Below are 16,028 nucleotides of genomic sequence, written 5' to 3'. Positions count from 1 at the left end.
TGGCATCCAGACTGCAGAGATAAACAAAAGGAGCAGTAGCCAAAAGAGTAAACACCCTCTTCGTCAATGAACCATCCAAAATATATCCTTAGTTTCAGTGCAGCAGAACCCTATTGTGGATCCACCATGAGCTGAAACAGAATAGCACTGGAAGGGCATATCAAAGAATGAATCATCACATCACACCAGTGCTCAGTGGTGAAGAGATTTCAAAGCAGAGCACCTCAGTCTCTCAGAGCAGGAACCAGTCAGCATTACAAGAGAATATGTCATGTCCAAGAACAGATCAGAAACATAAAGAATCGGGCTGCATGACACGACCCATGCCTATTGGCTCCCATACAGACTAATAGAAGGCAGGAGAATACTGGTTATGAAGGACCCCAACAAAGGCCAAACACCATCCAACTACAGATACAGCTCTCAGACTAACTACATACCTACCTAGCTATCGACAAAATGGAAGTTTCTGTCAGGAATACTAACCACCAAGATGAATGAACATGTGCGCAGATACACTATTGACAAGGTCACAAGAAAGTGTGACAAGGTCACAAGAAAGTGTGGTGTCCCCACTGTCCCCACTGCCTTTCTGCGTAGGCCTGAATCTTCTCAGCCAGATCATCAATAAGAGAGGGTTCAGGTTCAGGTTCAGGAGCAGGACTACCACCAGCCACCTCCTCTACATGGATGACACCAAGCTGTCAGTCAAGACAGAAGGGGACATTGACTCACTGATCCACCTGACTAGGATCTACAGCAAGGGCATAGGAATGCCATTCAAATTGGAGAGGTAAAAAGATGAAAAGGGATCAGCAAAGAAGGAACTGAACTTCCACAAGGCCATATAACAGACCTGGAGGACACTTACAAATACCTGAGGATTCTCGAATCACACAGGAACAATGAGGCAGAAATGGTGGAAACTTCTGATGTCAAGACCAGAAAATGCTTCACAATACATGGGACACTGCACCAGATCCATCTTCCTGTACGGATAGCTGGAAAGAGGTGGCAATATCCTCTGTCCAAGTTGAGACATGAAACATGCATGAATACATCCAAGCAATATATCCAGCACTGACATTTGCTGATGAGGGAGTGCCTCAGTCCAATGGGGTCCACAGTCACCATGAAAGCAGAGAAGGTGCCCTGGCAAGATAGGTCACTCCATGGAATGCATCACCAACGAATAGCTGAGGTGACTGCCATAAGACAATCCTACCAATGGCTGGAAAAGATAGGACTGAAGGACAGCACAGAGAGACTTATCATAGCAGCAAAACATCAAGCACTAAGCACTGAAGCAGAGGTGTATCACACCAGACAAGAGACAAGATGCATACTGTGCAAAGGAGCCTCTGAGACAATCCACTACCTGGTAGAATACAAGACGCTGGCAGGGAAAGCACACACTGAGAGACACAACCAAGTGGCAGGGATCATGTACAAGAAGATATGCAAGGAGAACAGTAAAGCTAAGATCCTGTGTAACCTCTAGATCCAGAGAGATAAACAAGTAGTGCAGAACCAACCAGACATCATGATAGTGGATAAAATGCAGAAAATATCAGCAGAAAAATACCAGGGACAGAGTGAAGAAAGAGAGAGAATGTTGAAAGTTAACAACAAGGCTGCCCCAGTGGTAATAGGGGCAATTGGGGTTGTGTCACTTTAGATGGAGGAGTTCCTCCAACACATCCCAGGTATGGAAATTTGAATCTCAGTCCAGAAAAGCACTAGGAACAGCAAAAATACTATATATATGTAGATAGATAGATAGATAGATAGATAGATAGATAGATAGATAGATAGATAGATAGAGATTGTGTTCAGTGAGAACCGATATAGACCTTCCTCTTGGGTTAGCTGTGGAGAGGTAAATTGCTGTAGTGACTAAGATGGTTATCTTACTAATCCAAGGGTCCTGCTTCAAAATAAAGAGCAAATACACCTAGAATGAGGAAATATTTCTACCAAAAAACAAAACAAAACATGTCAGATTGCACATCGGAGCTGCAGCAGATCACTGTTTATTAATAATGAAAGGAGTAGTGTGTCCCTGGTCAAAAATAATTTGCATTGGCGTTACCATGAGACAATTAGGTTGGAGACTTTAATTGTAGCAGTAACCTGACAATATGCAAGGTTTGTATTCACTTTGTTTTCACTACACATAACACGCTACAATCAGAGACAGATTCAAAGAAAAATATTCAGACTGCTACCTGTCTACAACAAACAACTGGATGCATATATATATATATATATATATATATATATATATATATATATAGCTTTGATTACGGCACTCATTCACTGTGGCATCATTTCCACAAGCTTTTGCAATGTCACAACATTTATTTCTGCCCAGAGTTGCATTAATTTTTTCCCAAGATCTTGTATTGATGATGGGAGATTTGGACCACTGCACAAAGTCTTCTCACATCCCAAAGATTCTCAGTGGGGTTCAGGTCTGGACACTGTGGTGGCCAATCTATGTGTGAAAATTATGTCTCATACTCCCTGAACCACTCTTTCACAATTTGAGCCCGATGAAACCTGACATTGTCATCTTGGAATATGCCCGTGCCATTAGGGAAGAAAAAAATCCATTGATGGAATAACCTGGTCGTTCAGTATATTTAGGTAGTCAGCTGACCTCATTCTCTGGGCACATAATGTTGCTAAACCAAGACCTGACCAACTACAGCAACCCCAGATCATAGCACTGCACCCACAGGCTTGTACGGTAGGCACTAGGCATGATGGGTGCATCACTTCAGCCGCCTCTTTTCTTACGCTGATGCACCCATCACTCTGGAACAGGGTAAATCTGGACTCATCAGACCACATGACCTTCTTCTATTGCTCCAGAGTCCAATCTTTATGCTCACTAGCAAATTGAAGCCGTTTTTGCCGGTTAGCCTCACTGACAAGTGTTTTTCTTAAGGCTACACAGCTGTTTAGTCCCAATGCCTTGAGTTCCCTTCACACTGTGCATGTGGAAATGCTCTTACTTTCACTATTAAATATATACCTGAGTTCTACTGTTGTTTTTCTACAATTTGATTTCACCACACGTTTAAGTGATTGCCGATCACGGTCATTCAAGATTTTTTTCTGAACACATTCCTTCCTCGAAGATGATGTTTCCCCACTGTCCTTCCACTTTTTAATAATGTTTTAACCCAATTTTAGTAGTTTCAGCAATATCCTTAGATGTTTTCTCTGCTTGCTGCATGCCAATAATTTGACCCTTCTGAAACAGATTAACATCTTTTCCATGACCATAGGATGTGTCTTTTGACATGGTTGTTTAACAAATGAGAAGCTACTCACTGCATCAGTTAGGGTTAAATAACTTGTTACCAACTGAAACATAATCACCCATGCAATAATTATCCAATGGGAGGCTCTTAGGTATTTGCTTAGTTAAATCCAATTGGTGACCTTTTTTTGGCCAGGCAGTGTATACACACACACACACACACACACACACACACACACACACACACACACACACACACACACCTTTTAAGTTGCAATACCACATTATAAGTTTCCCCACACTAGACCTATTTTTCAGCATTGAATACTGAAATTCTTAATCTTACTATTGGCAAAATTGAAAGGACAGATTTCACAGATTCAGAAAATGTTTGAACCATATTTATACGCTGTATTATCGAAAATATATTAATAACAACATCGCAAAACATCAACTGTCAACTGCCAAAAGTTAAGGGAAAAAAAGAAAGGTTAGTATGTGCTTAACTTTTGAAGGCATAATTTAGTCCCCTACAAGGCTTAAGTCAGAAGGTCAGGGTTCGCTTCTAGGTATCAGAATCAGAGATCCTGAAATTTACACTGGAAAGGTAGAAAGTCTAAGTCAAGTTAGAATCTGGTTCTTGGTGAGGAAGAAAGGTAAGTAATGCCCAAAGCCACCTGTGTAAGAGTTAACACCCTCCTGTACCTGCTACCCAGTCAGACTCTCTCTCTGTCTCCCTCTCTCTGTCTCTCTCTCTCTCTCTTTCTCTCTCTCGGGTAGAAGCCAAAGCAACCAGTCGAACTGGAGCTGTCAGCTCTCTCTCCTGTAACAAGTGCGCCCGTCACAGGGAAGTTGGCAGAGGCGATGGATGTAAGCACACCGAGGGTTTATGGGAGATGACAGCTCCTGCTAAATAAAAGCACACGCACACAGACAGTGGACTGGGGGGTAGGGGGTGGTCTGCTTGGCTTAATGTGGGCAAAATCAACCCAAGCAGAACCTCCAGTAACCATCACTACTAATCCCAGTCCTGCTACTGCTGCTACCAGCTGAAGCAGGGCAGAAAGATGCCACCAGACCTGAGAAACAGAATATAACCCATACTGGTGACACAGATGAAACTTATGGATTGAATGTCAGCTATTCTGACTTTTATAAAATGCATATTTTGATAATAATCTAAGTAACTGAATAAATTGCATTTAATAAAAAGACCAAGAACGGCCAAGATACACACACATGCGCAGTTTTAACATCTGCTCACTTTCTACTCTTATTCTATATGTTCTGGCACATGCCTGCTACCAGTGACAAATTCCACTCAAAATGAAATGAAAACAAACATGACCAGTAAGTGCCGCTAGTGCTATTTTTCACATGCAGCCTTCATGTGTGTACACTTGTGCACTGAGTCTCAGCCACATTTAGTCAGCATTCCTGTTTGTTGAATCAGTGCTGATACATGAAGGAGGAGTCACAGCTCACCACCAACAGTCCTTCTCCTGTGTGTAAACAAACACATTCTGTCATTAGCTTCTTGCCGTTACATGTGTGGGGAGAGGGCGTGCATGCAGTGGCCATTGAACCTTCAAGGCCAGGGCTGGCTCTGCCACTGTCCTCAGGACCTTTAGGAGCAGGGGTTGCTGGGAAATGCAGTCAAAACTAAGTCAACTTTAAAATCTGATTTCAGCTCTGTGAAATAAAAACAATAAATATTGCTGTCTGGCATATCCAGGTTCTGTTATGCTAGCAGGACCCTAACATAATATACTTCTTATCACTTGATCATACAGCCCTTAATAAGCACAACATATGTAACAGCACTACATATGTTTGCTTTACATATTCAGACTAGCATGAGTAATGAGTAACCATGGTTACAATCTAACATTATTCTCGTCTCTGGTTGTTGCTATTATTAGCAAGAGTGATGCGAAATTTGAAGAAAAAGCTGATCGCGCGAGAGCTCAGAGAGAATCTTCTCTCTTGCTGCCAGCCGAGGCAGCACGTCCACCAGTTAATACCAGTTCACCCATTTTCTCCTCCCCTCCCTCCAGACTTTTTTTTTTAATTCAATCTCCCTATCTTCCTGCTGCAGCCCTCTGAAATACCCGTCGTGGCCGCGCCACGGATCAGGCCGGTGCGAAAGCAGTAGCCCCCGTCCCTATTAGACAGGCTTGCACTGTGCTCTAATCACCACCACCAGACTCAGCAGAGAGAGAAGGCAGAGAGAGGGAGAGAAGAGAGAGAGAGAGAGAGAGAAAGAGAGAGAGAGAGGGAGAGAGAAAATTGTTAATGGCCAACGTCTGCACCTCAGAAATGGTCGCAGTGTTAACCAGCTTTTCTGCCAGTTTTGGATTGGGGCAACGTGAGAGAGACCCTCCAGAGGCCAGAGTCACCACACCCCCCAGTGACACACTCTCTGATAGCCAATGCTCTCCCAGGACCATTGGTGTCTCCCCAAAAAGCACAGATATGCACACACATGCACAGGCACAAAGAGAGAGAGTGAGAGAGAGAGAGAGAGAGAGAGAGAGAGAGAGAGAGAGAGAGAGAGAGAGAGACATGCACACACACACACACGAAATCCAACATCAAACAGACTGCGGATAAAGCCAGTCTTTCCCCCAGTCAGTTCGCTTTTTATTTCACCCTCTGCGAGAAAAAGGGAGGAAATTGTTGGCTAAGCTGCCTTTTGTTAGCGTGCTTCAGAGGCAGCGTCTGAACCCGAACCCCTCTTCTCATCTCCAGGATCCACCTTAAAGCCTGTTTTTAGGAAGAGCATATGCATGCTTAACCTGAAAACGATGACCACAAAACATACGCAGTTGCCATTTGCACCTTACAGCACATCACATGTCTGACAGTATCCTAACTTCAGATCCTTTGCTGAGAAACGGAAATATGCACAGCGAAGCATATTTGACATTCCTGTGCATAGGACCACACACTGTTTCTGTGTGTGACTATCAAAGCTGTCCCAGGGAGGCCCCAGCCTGAGTGGCTCCAGTCTGGAAGGCACACACATACAGAAATGTGGTCCAGCTCACTGCTGGGGTTTATTCCATCATTATTATGTCCTCGCCTGCAGCATTGAAAGGTTGTCACCATTTCAACTGTGCTTTTTTTTTTTTTTTTTTGTAAACAAGTTTTTAGCTTCATTCTATTTTCATAAAATAAATGCCAAAATTTTCACTTTTATGAATCCTTTTTTTTCCTGACAACACAATTGCTGTTTTGTTAACTTTGAAATAAACATCTGAGTGTAAGTGATTTCTTAAAAAACTGAAGTACATGCATTGCTGAACAAGCAAAGGTCACAAAGGTCTTCATCAGTGGATTTTATTAGGATGCATGTTGCTTTTACGTTTTCGCAAATCTACAAGGAGCTCTTCTTCTCATATCATTTGCATGCCAAATGACTGACTCTGCTGCTCAAGGATCTGCTGAATGTTTGAAACCACGTTTGACTGTGCAGTGGGAGAGCAGCACAGTCATGCACCACTGTCTCTGAGAACATCCTAAGGTCCCGGGCGATCATAAGGAAGCTCTCAGTGCTCTTCCATTCCAGAAACACACACAGCATGGCGATTTATGACATGAGAATGACTCAGTGTTTCTGGGCCCAGTGATCAGTCGTTACTTCAAACACATTAAATCTTGCACCTTGCTTTTGTAACACATTTGGCTTGGTGGGAGGGATGGCTGGGACAGGAAATAATTGCAGAATCTTTGGTGCATTGTCTTCAGTACAGATGTAGGGCATGCGCTAACTCAATTGAACTCACTGCTACTACACAACACAACGCAAGTGCCATTACACAGCATGCATTGTGCAAACAATTTTTCTGTAGCACTTTCACTGTAATCAGAAACATGGAAGACTGCTGGAACAACATTTAACAGGCAGTATTTTGCACATAAATACAAATTAGATTACATGTGTTAAAAATTGGCTCACAATGAGAAACAAGGTGTGACATTATTCAACAGCCCATCAACAGGTATGATCAACTGGTATTATAGCTATTTGGCATGTAGTTATTGAGAAACAACATTTAGCTAGCTAATCACTGATAAACTCTATGGTCCTTAACTGTCCTGCAAAAAGAAGAGCAATTTAGATTTACCCTAGGTAGCTTTACCTGTGTTCCTATCTTGTCTAACAAAGGGAGGGAGCTTGAGTTTTGCTGTGTTTGAGGACAGGAAGAGAGAGAGAGAGAGAGAGAGAGAGAGAGAGAGAGAGAGAGAGTGTGTGTGTGTGTGTGTGTGTGTGTGTGTGTGTGTGTGTGTGTGTGTGTGTGTGTGTGTGTATATGTGTGTGTGTGTGTGTGTGTGTGTGTGTGTGTATATGTGTGTGTGTGTGTGTGTGTGTGTGTGTGTGTGTGTGTGTGTGTGGTGGATGTAGTAGATCTGAGCGGGACAGATTTATTCTTCCCTGCTCCAGCCGGAAGAGAGGGGACCGTAAATAAGGTGAGAGAGGAGAAAGCTCTCCATTGAACATAATCAACTAGATCCTTTAGACTCACATCCATCACTCTTGTCTGTACAGGAACAGTGAGGGATCCAAGGTCAGGTCAAAGTAGTTCCCTTTAACCCTGCTCTAACACAGCCTATGCCTGGCCCACTTTAACAGTGTGCTATTGGGGAGAGTGGGATAAACAGAATAAATTAATAAAATAAAAAGAAATAAATAAACTTCATGCCTGCATCACATAATTGCCTACAGTACTTAGAGATGATGAGTGGTGCTTTAACTATACTTACGAGTGCCAACTGCTTCCCAATGGGCCCCAATGATAAATTAGCATTACGGTAATTTTAACATTATCTATTGGTGCATGTAAACAATATGCATATGTGTCAAATCAAATACAGTTTTGGGTGGTGTCTTTGTAAAGGGAAGGTACAAACAATTAATATTAGCTTACAAGTGCAGTTTAACAAAAGCGTTCTTTAATGTGCAATCTGAAGCCTACATGATCTGATACAGTTCCTTGAGACCTGGTTCCTGCAGTTTTTACTTTGCCCTTACCTTGAATCAGAACTAATCTTCTAGTGATTATGACAATGTGAGCCAGGTTTGGATTCAAGGGCCAAGATTTAATATCAGGGGCCATTTGACACAGGTCTTTAAATGTGAACAGGGTGCTTCAGAATCCAATCAGCAGACTGTTCTCTGTTATGTTCAGCCACACCTGCTGTCAATAAATAATACCAAAGCCAAGGCAACAGAGAAGTTATTAAACAATATCATTTCAATTAAGTAAAAAAAAAAAGAAAATGTGCATGTGGGGGGTTGGCTTCTCCACAAAGTCCTAAAGTAGTTTTAATGGTCAGCAGCTCCAGTACTTAATATTTTCTTTTCATGCCAAAAACTAGCCCAGTTCATTTTACATAAAATTACAAAAATCTTTTTTTTTTCCTCCTGGTTAAACATGACTGCAAGTTACTGAGCTTGATTACTTTAAGGGCACTTGCCATTTTAAACCATGCTCAAATTCTCCTAGCCTATTACAGTCAGAGGCTCTCAAGAGGTCTCTTCTGCTGAGGGATCAGAAAGTGAACAATGAGAATGACTGGCACATTTGTGAATGATTAAATGATGCCTAAATCTGGGCTTATTGGCTCTTCAATTATTCACTCTTTTCCCATTACATTTCATTTCTTACCATCAAAGCATTTCATTACCATTCCGAAACATTATAAACTGTATAAACCTTTTTTTTTTCTTTTTTTTTTCTGTGCGGAAAGAATTACAGGACTTTGACTTTTGATGCAAAAAGGTGCTACATACTTCTAAATTAGCTACAAAAGAACTAGAAAGGGACTTAGATAAAGACCCATTATTTGAATAGCACATTATTATAAAATAAATTATCACAAACTGATAAATATCATCAACTTAAGAGACTATTGTAATACTGTCCACTAATAGGGATGCACAATTAGCAGTATTAATTAGCATCAAAATTTTGGTTAAGCGGAAATCCAGCTAATACCTCCTTTGTAAATGCAATCTGCACCAAAATGCTAAAAGCTACCAACTATGCCCCTAACAAAAAAACTAAAAAACTCTCTTTGCTGTGCTGAAAATATCATCAACTACACTGCTCAGTCTAGATATTTCAGTTCATCATTCTGGAAGTAGGCTTAAGAGGTCTGATTAAACCGCAGACATTTCCACATAGTAAGCTCTGACAGCAAATGGAAATGTCCCTGTTCATCACATCTGACAACCGCAACCACATTATCACCCAATCACAATTAAGACATCCCTTCTTCCCACTGTTAGTAAGTTGCCTCAGACAGACTCTCCTCTTCTGGTAACATTGCTATATTTTTTGCATAGTATGCTTTTGAGGTAAAACACTTTTCTTTGTCATTTTTGACCATTTTCTCCATAACATATGGATGTGTCATGCAGAATTAATGTTTTCTTACAATATATATAAATAATCCTGGGCTATATTATATTTGCCATGTGCATTATAGCTGGATACTGTCATTACATTGAGAAATAGCAATATCTCTAATCAGAGGATTGTAATAACAACATAATACATAATACTCCAAGCAAAAAACAAAACAAAACAAAACAAAACAAAACAAAAGAAAAACAAAAACAAAAACAAAAACAAAAACAGAGGCACATCACTCGGGTAAAATGATGAGGCGTGCACTCTGTGAAAGCATGCCAGTGTGTAGTATATACAGCAGCCTGCTGCCTTGCTTCATGTTTACTTTGTTTCTACCCATTTATTTTTCATACATCTAAAACTGAGATCTCATGAATGCCACAATAATGTATGGAGTCAATAACATAACACACCTGCAAAAAATCCAGTTCTCTAGACATCACTTAAGCCCAAGCCTTTTATATATTACACTGTCAGCGGAAATTTTACTGGAAACTTCTGCCTATGATTAGACTTCATCTATAATACTACTTGGCCCTAAGAGTTCCCAGCAATTACACACTACAGCACCAGGCTACTTGGTTTGAGTTTATCAAAATTAAATAAATAAAGTAGCAACAGAGAATAATAACAGGTTTCATATCTCCACTGGCTGTTACTGAACGTAGGCCTATGTACAAAGGACACTTCACAGAGATACATATTAAAACACCCCATACATGTTGGGGAGGACAAGCGTTTCCTCAGATATTTCACTGAAATGTTTTGTTTGTTTGAAAGCATGCAGTTTGGCATCTGTCTTTTGACAGACTGAGGATAGTGTCATGCTCCTGGTTTGTTGTCATGCATGCTTCGGTGCTTCAGTCACAAGCAAGCAGAAAGTGAAGGGGCTCTCTCCATCTCGCTCGCTGCGACTCTTTCTTTCTGTCCGGACACGAGGAGAGGAGCTGAACACATCCCCCTCCTGCTGGGCCAACATTTGCAATCACTGTGGTCCATACACAGGCTGCACATGAGTCTATACACCAGTGTTCTAGCTGCATACTTACGCTGAAGGTATCTTTCTCACAGCGTTGAGTCTAACAGTCATTCTATAGGGAAATGTAACATTTACAAAAACCAAATACGGGAAAAAGCTCTACACCAACTCTTAGAGTAAAAGCCAGAATACACTTTTGCTTTTTCAAGATGAGGCACCTCTAGCCTACTGTAGCCTACTGAGTGCACACAGCTTTTCACACTTGCACTCTAAACTAAAACACAGGGCTAATAAACCTTGAAATGGAGATGTGATTGTGTTCTATTTCAGATTTTCCCTTTCTCTCACAGTGTTCCTCACAGCGTACATGTGGGGAGCTTGGGAACAGAGCTGACAGCATGACAGATAAATGCACTGTTTTAGGGAGAGAAGAGAGCTAGGCATACTTCTGAATCCCAAACAAGAAAAGATATGACAGGGAATCTCCCTACTTCCGAAGCAGGTGACTGCAACTTGGAATTGTTGCATCGTTTGCAAAATCAACTCGTAGCCAGCGGATATTTGTTTCAACAAACATAAATACCATGCTGTCTGCATGAGAGAGAAAGTGATACTTAATCACAGATTTTACATTCAACCTGCTTTTATAGGCATAATAATACATGCAGGAAAAAATGACAATACTTAAAAGAATTTCATAAAAGATTCAAATAAGAAAATAACATTAACATCTCCGTCCTACCGCAACTATGAGTGGTTGTGTATTTGTGTATGACATGAGATGTGTTTGTGCGCACATGCACGTGTGTGTAGAAGATGACAGAGAGAGACTTGTATACTCACAGTTAGAGCTGTCAGGTCACTCAGGTCCGGAGCTGTATCAGGGACTCATCCTCTCACTGCTTATCCCACCGCAGGACACAAAGACAGAGCAAAAGAGAAAGGGGGGAGGGGAGAGAGAGGGAGAGAGGGAGAGAGGGAGAGAGAGACAGAGAGAGAGAGAGAGAGAGAGAGAGAGAGAGACAGAAACAGGAAGAGGGTCTTCCCTCCTCTCCAGCTCCACACGCTTGTACAAGTAAGCCGAAGGGAGAGAGCGCGAGACACAGATAGAAACAGCAGGAGAGAGAGAGTGTGGTGGATCGGAGGGAGAGTGGGATGGGTGTACGATGCAGTCTGCTCGCCGGTCCTGGAAGAAAGCGAACATCAGAATCAGAGCTGCTGCTTCTTTGCCGCGCTGTGCGTGTCTTCACACATAGCTGGGAGCCCAGTGCGGTCAACCACACGCGTCTGCAGTGTGTGTATACACACAGGCACACGCACGCGTGCACATACACATACGCACGCACGCACGCACGCAGGGGGTGGGGGTGTGTAGTGCCTAGGCATTCACTCACTGGCTGTGCCTTACACTGTGAGAAACATCAGAGAGAAGGAGTGTGTGTGTGTGTGTGTGTGTGTGTGTGTGTGTATGTGTGTGTGTGAGTGAGTGGGAGAAGCAGGGAGAGAAGGAGGGACAGAAAAAGCGGGGGAAGGAGGAGGAGGAGAAGACGCGCTGACAGTTTCAGGCGAGCTTCTCGCTTGTTCTGAGCACTAACGCAGGCTGACAGGCACTGAACGACAGAGGCTTCGCTCCCCTAGCCTGCCTTGCCTCTCCCTCTCCCTCAAAATCACACTCACCATAAACATACACACACTCTCTCCTTTAACGTCACACACACATGCGCACGCACACTTAGCAGTCATGTGTTCAGCTGTCTTGGAGTTACATTGAGAGAGATGCCATGTGTGAGAGCACCCGTTGAACACTCTCTGATGCTGCACTCTCTCTAAAGTGTGTGCATTTTCTCCTGAGACAATTTGTAAATCGTGCATTTTTAAGGGGTAGAGAGAAAGAAGCATTTTTGTTTTAATGCTCTGAAGGTATGACATGGATGTGGCTCAGTGATGGTTTAGATTTTAAATGTAAAGTGCTGTAACTCCCATGCCCCCCTGCACATCTGTTTTAAATCGTCACGGCAGACTCCACTCCACTGATTTCCATTAAAAGACAAATTGGCAGCATGAACCCTGATTTTAACAGGGTTATTTCATTTTATCTACACTCTCAGAAAATGTCTCATCACCTGATTAAACATCACCATTACATCTGTATCATCGCTATCACAATAGCATTTACTGTTAATTGTCATTATCATCACGTTAAGTACACATTTCCGTCTGTGATGTACAAAATATGTCCCCATTCCAAAAATACTTTGTGGACTTTTAGCATGTATTTCTGTATCCTGGTCCAGCTCTGAGACTCAGCTGAGAGCAAGAGGAGTCCATCTCAGACTGTGAACAGGCAGTGAAATCCCACAGGACTCGTCTCACTCCCTCCCTAATTAAATTCTACCTCGTTAGCCTGCAGTGGAGGCAGGAAAAGACACAGCACATCTAAATCAAATCACATCAAATCACATCTTTTTTATTCTTTATTTTTGGTCTCAGCACACTTTTTTTTAGTAATACCTTTCTGTTTACAGGAAATAAGAGGCCTTAAAGGCTCCTGAGTGTGGTGTCTTGCAAAACACAACTACACTTTACATTACCAACAGTCAGACCACTCCCCACACACATTAACAGAAAAATGCTCTTTAACCTGGTGCTTTTTAAGCACTTGAATTTTCAGACTCACACACACACACACACACACACACACACACACACACACACACACACACACACACACACACACACATACACACCCACACCCACACAAACACATATCCACACACCCTTCAGCCAGTCAGTTAGCACATCTGCTCTGTGAATCCCTTACATTGAGCCATCATATCCAGTTAGCAGTGTAGCCCTGAAGTGAGACCCAGAGCAGAAGCTTGTCTGGTGGGCCTGGTGCTCAGGGGTGTGCCTTCCACTGGACCTGCCACTAGCACTGCGGCCCCCTATTAACGGGGCCACGCAGGTGCCCTCGGCCCCTAGCGCACCACTCCACAAAGAATAGCAATAGCTACCATAATAGAGCGAATAATGGCAATAATAGCAGGCTGCAACTCCTCTGTCTGCTAATTGGCTTGTCTGCTCACAGCCTCCACTCTAAGGGTCATGGGATTTTGTGGGTGGCATCTGTAAATAGCTAATCAGCTCCCCAGGCACCTGCTTCACTTCAGAAACTATTTCTCTTGAATTCGTAAATAATGGGTGGGGGTTTGGGGTGTGTGTATGGGGGGGGGGGGGGGGGGCATAACGGTGGATGGCTACGATAACTGCCAGAGACAACAGAGGCAGAAATAAATAATGAAGCAGTGATTGTTATTCCTGCGCAGCCAACAGAAGCCGTTTGAAGTGCAGACTCGCCTTCATCTTGTCGCGCCTGAAGAAAATAAGTATCGCGAGGCCAGACGCAATAAAGACACTTTTGGAGAATGACTAAGAAGCCAGTGGGCGGGGGCAGGAGAATAGGTATGACAGCTGAGGCTGTCAGGCTGGCCGAGATGCCCATGGCTAGGAGGACCAGGGCAATGAATGCATACTGTGTCCAGCCGGGGCTGAGTGTGATTAGACGCCCTCTCAGCCCTAACTGGTAACCTCTGTGAGCCAGAAGACCAGTTACTTCGCTCAGATGCATCACACCAGAGAACAGTCAGCAACATAGGAGAGAGAAGACAACAAGTGCGCGTCTGATTCATAGGAGCAATCACTTGTGCGTGTGGGGCTGACTGTATATTATATTGGAACAGGATATTGAAGTAGATACTCATAGGACTATCATATGATCTTATTTTTAATTAAAGTACATAATACAGGATGAGTGTCATCTTTCAAGGCTAGTAGTGTCTTCACCAGTCACATGTTGAACCTGATCTCATCGCTGCTCCACCACGCCAAGCTCTCACCATGCTACCACATTATACTGCTCCATCGGCCACCCAATCACAGAGACTCGGACTGAGCAGATCACACCACGCCTCTGAAGCTGATGGAGCCTGACCAGAGAAACCACACTAGTGCTTCAACAGACATTACATCAACTCTCTTATAATCCCTCCCACAGAACACTTACAAAACACCTTCAAATTCAGTGTGGACTGGCACTGTACTGACCACAGATGAAATGCAAAAATCTTTGCAGGGAAAAAACATTTCTCTGTGACCGATATAAATGCAATTTTAAAAAAAGAAGCAAAAGCATTACCACATCTTCACTACACTGCACTATATGGACTACCAAATTAAAATGCTTTGGTCATCGTGTCTTTCTGAACTGGTAGCTGTACTTTGGCACAACAAGCTTTTAGAGTGTTCGTGTGTGTGTGTGTGTCTGCATGTGCATGTCTTTGCATGCCATAGCCTGCTCTTCATGCCTGCGTTTAGCAAGTTCCTCTTCTCCTAATTCAGAGAGAGACTTTGCAGTGAGGAGACCCTGATTGTATCAGGATAACAAGAGCTAATTAAATTTTGCGCGATCTCTGGAGAGGGAATTATTTAGAGAGAGAGGCTAAATTTCCATTAGATTGTGGACATTCAGTTTCATTTCTCCTTTTGTTCAAACTAAACCTGACTCTCATAGTGAAGGGCAGGCTTGTCTTCAGCTTCATTCATATACAACTGTGTTTCTCCTCTCTAACTGTTTGTTAATTACGTACTAGAGTGTATAAATGATCGCCTTATTAACTGTACTAGCAACAGTTTATGTGAGTAAACATTTGTGCAATGTGGGGTAATAATCCACTGAATCAATAAATTCATTTGCATACCAGTCAATACAAGTGCATCAGTCTCCAACTATCAATATCAGCTTGCAGCACATTTGCAATGGTTCTCTGAGAATCACATTTTCTATAATAAATGGTTGAGGATAAACATTTTTTGTTGTTGTTTTGTTTTTGGAAATATCGGCAAAGTGCTCTGAACAAAATAGAATGTGATATCACTGAGCCAAACTAAAGCAGAAATTGCATGCAGTCAACACACGAACACAAGCTGTTTCAGACAGCATGGTCTCATGAGAGGCCGTTACTACTCTTGGCTAAGATAGCAAAAACATACCTCTTTATTCTGAGCACAAGCACGCCAGGAGAGTTGCAGCACTGCCATGAAAACCTCACAGGGCCTTCAAAATGTACAGTGCAAATAAACCAATTAGAGCCTTAAAAATGCTTCTGCACTTTTTCAGGTAATAACTATTGATTATTGCATGCAGAACCCATTCTATGAATTTGGGGGGGGGGGGGGGGGGGGGGATAGACTTCCAGTGCTTTCCTTTAGTTTTACAGCAAATCAATTTGAGGGTAAAAACTACTGTATAATTAAAGCCAGGCTCACAAAATGTAAAGTATTTAAAGTATATTTAAAGTAA

At 42.5% G+C, this 16,028-nt stretch overlaps 1 protein-coding gene across 10 annotated transcripts in view; it reads right to left on the bottom strand.

The window, feature by feature from the left end:
- Positions 1-11,964, bottom strand: part of rbfox3a (RNA binding fox-1 homolog 3a) — a 296,448-nt gene extending 284,484 nt beyond the window's left edge. For 4 of the 10 annotated variants that reach the window (XM_081698291.1, XM_081698293.1, XM_035533347.2 and 1 more), the window contains exon 1: positions 11,513-11,960. The gene's annotated coding sequence lies outside the window, so the exon portion shown is untranslated. Of the gene's footprint in view, positions 1-11,512 lie in introns of all 10 variants that reach the window. The other 6 variants (XM_035533352.2, XM_081698294.1, XM_035533349.2 and 3 more) reach the window with 4 other exon arrangements.
- Positions 11,965-16,028: the final 4,064 nt, after the last annotated feature.

Source organism: Electrophorus electricus, chromosome 15 (genome assembly GCF_041902795.1).
Source record: "Electrophorus electricus isolate QZ-2024a chromosome 15, ASM4190279v1, whole genome shotgun sequence".
NCBI lineage: Eukaryota > Metazoa > Chordata > Actinopteri > Gymnotiformes > Gymnotidae > Electrophorus > Electrophorus electricus.
This window is presented reverse-complemented; position numbering and strand designations above follow the sequence as displayed.